The following is a 9,757-nucleotide window of genomic DNA, read 5'->3' as shown; positions in this document are numbered from 1 at the left end:
AGGTGTCACTGCAGTACCTGGTTCAAATCCAGGCTGCATCACATCCGGCCGTGATCGGGAGTCCCATAGGCCGGCGCACAATTGGCTCAGCATCTTCCGGGTTTGGCCGGAGTAGGCTGTCATTGTAAATAAGAATTTGTTCTTAAATGACTTGCCTAGTTAAATAAAGGTTATATTTAAAACATTTTTTTTTTTTAAATAGATCAGCTGCTGGTCATTCTGAAATAACCTCTGTCTCGAGTTCTTCTCTCCTCTCGTCTTTAAACAGTCAGGCTGATTCATGTCAGTTTGGCCCCTGGTAGATACACATGCAACGACAACTACAAGTCCCAATAGAATACAACCAGAATCAGATTATTCTCCTTCTTCAGTCTTCTTAAAAACTGAACGTGTTTCATTCAGAAGCGTCAGAACATTACGGCTGAACCCAGATTAGTGTTTTAGGTACCCCCCCCCCCCCTTTTCATTAATTTATGAACGTTATGAAAGAAGAATTCATTACAAAGGTCTAGAATGTGAAAACTTTGATGCTCAATATCTCAGAAACATTCTTTGTTGCCGATTTAACCTTATAGTCACCACTGTCACAAAATATTTGTCTGTTTATTGTGGGTACCAGACAGCCATTTTCATTATTTTGTTTATGTAATAATTAATTTAAACAATAAATTCCAAATGCAAGCTTCATAAGTAAATTATCAATTTCAAGCAATGTTTTTACATACCTAAAAGACCAGTCGGCCTATGCTAGTAATTGTTGCTTGATGTCCCATTGCTGGAGAGGTTGTAAACTTAACTGTTCATATTCTTGATCACCACATTTTGTTGGGAGCAGCATATTAATGGCAATCCTCTCTCCTTACACTTTGACATTTGCGCTGCATCCAGAGTTTATAACTGTAGAGCAAATCAGCAATTTGTTCTCTAGCGAGGACAGCTCATAATAATGGCTGGAATGGAGTCAATGGAGTTTTGATAACATTCCGTTCACTCCATTCCATCCATTATACTCCATTCCATGCATTATTATGAGCCATTCTCCCCTCAGCAGCCTCCACTGATGTAGCCTATTAAAATATGTATGGGGGGGAAAAAAATATGTATAAACGATTTTTCCCAGTCGGCGCTTGTTTTTTTTTTCCCGAGCTCCAACTTGTCTTGAATGCACTGAAGTCGGGGCTTTCGAGTTCACAGTTGTTTTGAACGCAGCATACTAGCTACCTGTCGACACAGCAGAACGAGAAAACCAAGTCTATGGTTAAAACTATATTTTCTGTCATCGCCGAGGAAATATAATAATAATAATAAATGTAATTTGTAAAGCACTTTTCTCACACCCCAGGCCCTAAAAATGAAATGAATACAAATGATCCAAAACAAGGAACAGGTTTCGTCCAGTCGACAGGAGAACAGAATTAGCAGCGGTCCTTCAAAGCTTTTATGAACAGCATGGTGTTGGGCTGTGCCTTAATAAGGATGGAGACTCTGCAGCCCTAACAGGGTCTAAATACAGTATTTTCTAGCTAACATTCCCAGTTATTTTGAACGCGGAATAAATCCAAACTCTCGCGGTATTTCAATGGTAAATATTGTCCGTGTGTATATTTAATCTAGTTGACTATATGATCAAGCAGGCATAGCTGGCAAATAACAATCATTTATTCCACCTTCTATCCATTTGCTCTACAAAATGTATTTAACTACAGCTGATGAATGTGTTTCTCGACGAGAAATGAAGCGCAGTTCATTTGGAATTATCCGTGGTTATTAAAAAAAGGATAGCAGGGTACCAGGAAGAAATGTCCCGTTTGAAACGGACGAATGCGCGTTTACTAACAACTCTGGATTTTAGTTTTCAAACCGGAAGTAAAGGTGCATAGATGAGCATGTTTGTGAATAAAGTCTCGCTTAATGACATAACCTTTTACATTCCCTAATTTCAATGTGAAAGGCTTTGAGTTACACGTATCGCCATTTAGGTCTACGGCGAAAATACTTTGTGGAGACAGTAATTTAAAGGTTGCAACACAGGAGTTTTGAATTTTTGCGTTGTAATTTCAGAAAACAAACAGGTTTACATTCAAACTTTTAATGCGAGTGAAGTATATGGTGACATAACGTTATTTTTTAATGACAGGCCTGATGGAAACTGAACATTTTCCAGTGAACTTTCTAAATGTCTACAAAGCAAAATACACTAGACAAGGAGGGATTTATTTTATGCGGGTAAAATGAATTATGCGAGAAATGATAGGTGGTTTGAGTAACGCGATGAAGTGTGGTCCTGCCAACTGACTACAGATGAAATAAATTATGATTACTGCAGTGCATGTGACATTAAAACGTAAAGATTAAATTATTAACTTCACAGGGTGGTGAGTTTGATGCTCCTAGGGTCATTCTGGTGACATGATCATCGATGTTTGGCTGCCATTTGACAAATAAAAACAATCTCGCTCTTTAATAATAATCTCATGTAGGCTATCTGCCCACACTATCTGCAAGCGGATGGCTAGAGCGCAAGTGCCAATACCAGAGAGGGCTCACTAGATACATAACACAACATTATTTGTGAGAAAACCATCAGTATAGTTAAATGTGATGGAAACCCATTTAACTTGTATTTTTTTGATTAAGTACATGGGAATTTAACCGCAAAAGGTATTTGTATGTGTACCACGTCGTCATGCACAGCCTTTTATCAGCAGAAATCCCGCTCATCACTCACGGAGCAGTGCTCGGGTACTCCACATCCTTTCCAACGACTCCGCTAAAAACCGCTCTGTGCTCACAGGAAGAAAAAAAAACAGCCTCTCCAAATTCGCTCCATTCATTAAAATCACAATTTAACTAACACCCTTTATTTTTGTGACGACCTGGACCTACCATTTGGTTATGAAGGATTGAAACCAAACCATATGGATTTGAAAAGTATTTTTATAAACATGAAATGGTGACTGTAAGAGGCGCTCATCATTTCAAATAGACTACATGTCATATTAAACAGCATATAAACACTCTATATAGGCTACATGTCATATTAAACAGCATATTAACCACTCTGAATAGATTACATGTCACATTAAACAGCATATAAACGCTCTGAATAGGCTACATGTCATATTAAACAGCATATAAACACTCTGAATAGAATACCTGTCATATTAAACAGCATATTAACACTGAATAGGATACCTGTCATATTAAACAGCATATAAACACTCTGAATAGACTACATGTCATATTAAACAGCATATTAACACTGAATAGGCTACATGTCATATTAAACAGCATATAAACACTGAATAGACTACATGTCATATTAAACAGCATATAAAACACTGAATAGACTACATGTCATATTAAACAGCATATAAACACTCTATATAGGCTACATGTCATATTAAACAGCATATTAACACTCTGAATAGACTACATGTCATATTAAACAGCATATAAACACTCTGAATAGACTACATGTCATATTAAACAGCATATAAACACTCTGAATAGGCTACATGTCATATTAAACAGCATATAAACACTCTGAATAGGATACATGTCATATTAAACAGCATATAAACACTCTGAATAGTCTACATGTCATATTAAACAGCATATTAACACTCTGAATAGACTACATGTCATATTAAACAGCATATAAACACTGAATAGGCTACTTGTCATATTAAACAGCATATTAACACTCTGAATAGGATACATGTCATATTAAACAGCATATAAACACTCTGAATAGGATACATGTCATATTAAACAGCATATAAACACTGAATAGGCTACATGTCATATTAAACAGCATATAAACACTGAATAGGATACATGTTATATTAAACAGCATATAAACACTCTGAATAGACTACATGTCATATTAAACAGCATATAAACACTGAATAGGCTACATGTCATATTAAACAGCATATAAACACTCTGAATAGACTACATGTCATATTAAACAGCATATAAACCCTCTGAATAGGATACATGTCATATTAAACAGCACATTAACACTCTGAATAGACTACATGTCATATTAAACAGCATATAAACACTCTGAATAGACTACATGTCATATTAAACAGCATATTAACACCCGATCCTGTAGGTTCATGCTCTACAACATTCGCAGAGTATGACCCTGCCTCACACAGGAAGCGACGCAGGTCCTAATCCAGGCACTTGTCATCTCCCGTCTGGATTACTGCAACTCGCTGCTGGCGGGGCTCCCTGCCTGTGCCATTAAACCACTACAACTCATCCAGAACGCCGCAGCCCATCTGGTGTTCAACCTTCCCAAGTTCTCTCACGTCACCCCGCTCCTCCGCTCTCTCCACTGGCTTCCAGTTGAAGCTCGCATCCGCTACAAGACCATGGTGCTTGCCTACGGAGCTGTGAGGGGAACGGCATCTCCATACCTTCAGGCTCTGATCAGGTCCTACACCCAAACAAGGACACTGCGTTCATCCACCTCTGGCCTGCTGGCCCCCCTACCTCTGAGGAAGCACGGTTCCCGCTCAGCCCAGTCCAAACTGTTCGCTGCTCTGGCACCCCAATGGTGGAACAAGCTCCCTCACGACGCCAGGACAGCGGAGTCAATCACCACCTTCCGGAGACACCTGAAATCCCACCTCTTTAAGGAATACCTGGGATAGGATAAAGTAATCCTTCTAACCCCCCCCCCCCCCCCCCTAAAAGATTTAGATGCACTATTGTAAAGTGGTTGTTCCACTGGATATCATAAGGTGAATGCACCAATTTGTAAGTCGCTCTGGATAAGAGCGTCTGCTAAATGACTTAAATGTAATGTAAATGAATAGACTACATGTCATATTAAACAGCATATTAACACTCTGAATAGACTACATGTCATATTAAACAGCATATAAACACTCTGAATAAGATACATGTCATATTAAACAGCATATAAACACTCTGAATAGGATACATGTCATATTAAACAGCATATAAACACTCTGAATAGGATACATGTCATATTAAACAGCATATAAACACTCTGAATAGGATACATGTCATATTAAACAGCATATAAACAGTGAATAGTCTACCTGTCATATTAAACAGCATATAAACACTTTGAATAGACTACATGTCATATTAAACACCATATAAACACTCTAAATAGACTACATGTCATATTAAACAGCATATTAACACTCTGAATAGACTACATGTCATATTAAACAGCATATAAACACTGAATAGACTACATGTCATATTAAACAGCATATAAACACTCTGAATAGGATACATGTCATATTAAACAGCATATAAACACTCTGAATAGATTACATGTCTTATTAAACAGCATATAAACACTGAATAGACTACATGTCATATTAAACAGTATATAAACACTGAATAGTCTAAATGTCATATTAAACAGCACATTAACACTCTATATAGGTCAGGCGCCAGACAGGGAGGCTAAGAAGGAACGAAAAGAAATTATTTAGGCAATATTATTTCAAAGCTATTGCATACAAAGAAATACATTGTGAATAATTTGCGAGTGCAACACAATAGACCTGTAGGGACATAAAACGCTCAGCATTTAAACAACACTTTGCTGTATTAAATCATTATAGTCTATAAATTGCGCATATAGGCTGTGACTTAGAATGAAATAAAACATTTAATTAAAAAATGACTTATTAGGCTCAGTCTACAATGCCTTTTTGAATTCATTTTTAGAAACAGCAGTTTGGCCAGTCTGTGGCTTCAGGCTCATACGATGGTTCCTGTAGAGCCGGCCAGCAGCAGAGAGTATCCTCTTGTAACCGATGTGAAACGGCTAGTTAGTTAGCGGTGGTGTAACCGATGTGAAACGGCTAGTTAGTTAGCAGTGGTGTAACCGATGTGAAACGGCTAGTTAGTTAGCGGTGGTGTAACCGATGTGAAATGGCTAGCTGGTTAGCGGTGGTGTAACCGATGTGAAATGGCTAGCTAGTTAGCGGTGGTGTAACCGATGTGAAATGGCTAGCTAGTTAGCGGTGGTGTAACCGATGTGAAATGGCTAGTTAGTTAGCGGTGGTGTAACCGGTGTGAAATGGCTAGCTAGTTAGCGGTGGTGTAACCGATGTGAAACGGCTAGCTAGTTAGCGGTGGTGTAACCGATGTGAAATGGCTAGCTAGTTAGCGGTGGTGTAACCGATGTGAAACGGCTAGCTAGTTAGCGGTAGTGTAACCGGTGTGAAATGGCTAGTTAGTTAGCGGTGGTGTAACCGGTGTGAAATGGCTAGCTAGTTAGCGGTGGTGTAACCGATGTGAAATGGCTAGCTAGTTAGCGGTGGTGTAACCGATGTGAAATGGCTAGCTAGTTAGCGGTGGTGTAACCGATGTGAAATGGCTAGCTAGTTAGCGGTGGTGTAACCGATGTGAAACGGCTAGTTAGTTAGCGGTGGTGTAACCGATGTGAAACGGCTAGTTAGTTAGCGGTGGTGTAACCGATGTGAAACGGCTAGCTAGTTAGCGGTGGTGTAACCGATGTGAAACGGCTAGCTAGTTAGCGGTGGTGTAACCGATGTGAAACGGCTAGCTAGTTAGCGGTGGTGTAACCGATGTGAAACGGCTAGTTAGTTAGCGGTGGTGTAACCGATGTGAAACGGCTAGCTAGTTAGCGGTGGTGTAACCGATGTGAAATGGCTAGCTAGTTAGCGGTGGTGTAACCGATGTGAAATGGCTAGCTAGTTAGCGGCGCGCTAGTAGCATTTCAATCAGTGACGTCACTCGCTCTGAGACTTTAAGTAGGGTTTCCCCTTGCGTTGCAAGGGCTGCGGCTTTTGTGGCGCGATGGGTAATGATGCTTCGTGGGGTGTCAGTTGTTGATGTGTGCAGAGGGTCCCTGGTTCGAGCCCAGGTTGGGGCGAGGAGAGGGACAGAACCTACACTGATACACTCTCAGCACTTGTAGGAGGCTGTTAAACACCCAGCCTCTTGGCAGGCTGGGCAGAGATACCAGAGCTTTTTTTCTCTCTATATTGGTAGGCCTAAAGGTTTTTAGGCAAAATAACCCAATCAAAATGGAAAGCTCCTTGAATGTGGGAATATGCCAGGCCTATTGTATGGATAATAGAACAAAAATGAACAAAACTTTTGAGAGCAGATTATTATTATTATTTTTTTTAAATAAATACTTTGCTGTAATGACACACTTAGTTATCGACCCACCTCGTTCCGTTCCTTTTAGCATGTGCACGTAGTAACTACACCATCATGCTTTCAGGACACGTGTCTTTTCAGATTCCACAATGGTTCTTTAGTTGTGGACATTACATCACCACACCAGTGGCGGTTCTAGACCATTTCAACTGGGGGGCCCAAGCTGGGGCCAGTTGTACTGTTAGAGGGGCCAGTTACATTAGATGTTATTGTTGTCATATCGTTTTCTTCACTGCATTAGCAGGCAAAAGACCATGTTCATAATCATCATCGTTGCCATTGTAATAACGATAGCAAAAATGTGTTATGTAAAAATTATTTCATACTCCACTTTTAGAGGGGCCACAAGGGGGTCCAAAATTGTTGTCACAAATTGTTGTTGCCCCTTCCCCAGAACCGCCCCTGCACCACACTCCCTGTCTCTTTCAGGATAAGTGTTTTTCAGATTCCACAATGATTCTTTAGTTGTGGACTTTTACATCACCACACTCCCTCTCCTGCACTTGGTCCTCATCTTTGTAAGTCACCTTGATTTTGCACCATTGTGTTGTTATCCGTTTCTTTATGAACATATTGAGTGAACTCCATGACAGTAGCTAAAGAAAGGGGCTATTAGCAGCACACAAGTAGACTAGAAATGCATGCTGGGTCAGGCATGCCCTGAGCTTGTGAAGTGAGCGCTACTGGAGCAGGCCGACGCTCCAGTCAAATTGGGCGCCATCCCTCACTCTGCTCCGCTCACATTACTCTTGTCTACAACAAGTCCATTTGATGGTAACATCTCTGGTGGGAAAATGCGCATATTGTTTTTTTTTTAATACAGGTTTGAAGAATATTCGCATGAAAGTCTGTCACCTATTTGGATGGAAACCTATATTTTGTTGATAATATTGCTGGCGCTAATAGTGGATCCATAAGTGTTTCACAGTATTACTTAACTGCAAGTGGCGTGATTGGCAATGTGTGTCACGGCTGTCTGAAGAATGGGACCAAGGCGCAGCGTGTGTATCGTTCCACATTTTTATTTAACTGTGAAACTATGCAAGACATACAAATAAACTCATAAACAAAAACAACAAACCGTGACGAAGAGGAGCAACATACACTAACTTTAAATAATCTCCCACAAATGGGACCGCTGTGATATTCACCTACTGATTTCTCCTGGCTGCGTGACATCTGTTGTCAAACTGGGAAAGCTGTTTTGTTCCACTAGCTTCAAACGGGTATAAATATATTTTTGGAGGCGATTTAGATACAATGATTCCCAACACTATGTAATATTCATATGTGTGAACATACTGAATTATAATTGGATGCATTTTACCGCCGTATCATACTGTGCTATGATTGGTTAAGACCATCCAGATGGTTAGGTCATGGTCAGTTGATCATGGTTGGAGATAAGTGAACATGCCAGTTGTAGCTAGCTAATAAAGAGCTACGTTAAGAAATATCCTGGAGTACTGCATTTTATTATTTTGTACAAAGCGTGTAAAACAAGACACACTATTCAGTGCTTGTTTTCTCACAAACTGAAATGGTGCAAACAGTGTAGAATTGTAGTAATCAGGCAATTACAGTGCGATTTCCACTAGATAACACAGCCACAAAGTCAGACCAAGATTTACCAGTTTGATATTTTTAATTTGATTTATTTCACCTTTATTTAACCAGGTAGATCAAGTCCTTTATTTAACCAGGTTGGTTAGTTGAGATCAAGTCCTTTATTTAACCAGGTAGGTTAGTAGAGATCAAGTCCTTTATTTAACCAGGTTGGTTAGTTGAGATCAAGTCCTTTATTTAACCAGGTAGGTTAGTTGAGAACAAGTCCTTTATTTAACCAGTTAGGCTAGTTGAGAACAAGTTCTCATTTACAACTGCGACCTGGCCAAGATAAAGCAAAGCAGTTTGACACATACAACAACACAGAGTTACACATGGAGTAAAACAAACATACAGTCAATAATATAGTAGAAAAATAAGTCTATGTACAATGTGAGCAAATGAGGTGAGATAAGGGAGGTAAAGGCAAAAAAAGGCCATGGTGGCAAAGTAAATACAATATAGCAAGTAAAACACTGGAATGGTAGATTTGTAGTGGAAGAAAGTGCAAAGTAGAAATAGAAATAATGGGGTGCAAAGGAGCAAAATAAATAAATAAATATAGTAGGGGAAGAGGTAGTAGTTTATCAACGTCAACTGTTCGGAGGAGACCGAAATATGTGTTATTTCATAGTTTTTATGTCTTCACTATTATTCTACAATGTAGAAAATAGTTAAAATAAAGAAAAAACCTTGAATGAGTAGGTGTGTCCAAACGTTTGACTGGTACTGTATACTGAACAAAAATAAACACAACATGTAAAATGGTATATTGATTAGACAAGTAATCAACCCCCTGGGTCAATACATGTTAGTGTCACGTCCTGACCAGCAGAGGGAGTAATTGTATTAGTTTTGGTCAGGATGTGGCAGTGGATTTGTGTTGTGTGTAGGTTCTAGGTAGGTTTTCTATGTGTAGGTTGGGTGCTGGACTCTCAATTGGAGGCAGGTGTTT

The sequence above is a fragment of the Salmo trutta genome, chromosome 7 (genome assembly GCF_901001165.1).
Source record: "Salmo trutta chromosome 7, fSalTru1.1, whole genome shotgun sequence".
In the NCBI taxonomy this organism is placed as follows: domain Eukaryota; kingdom Metazoa; phylum Chordata; class Actinopteri; order Salmoniformes; family Salmonidae; genus Salmo; species Salmo trutta.
Note: the sequence above shows the minus strand (reverse complement) of the source record.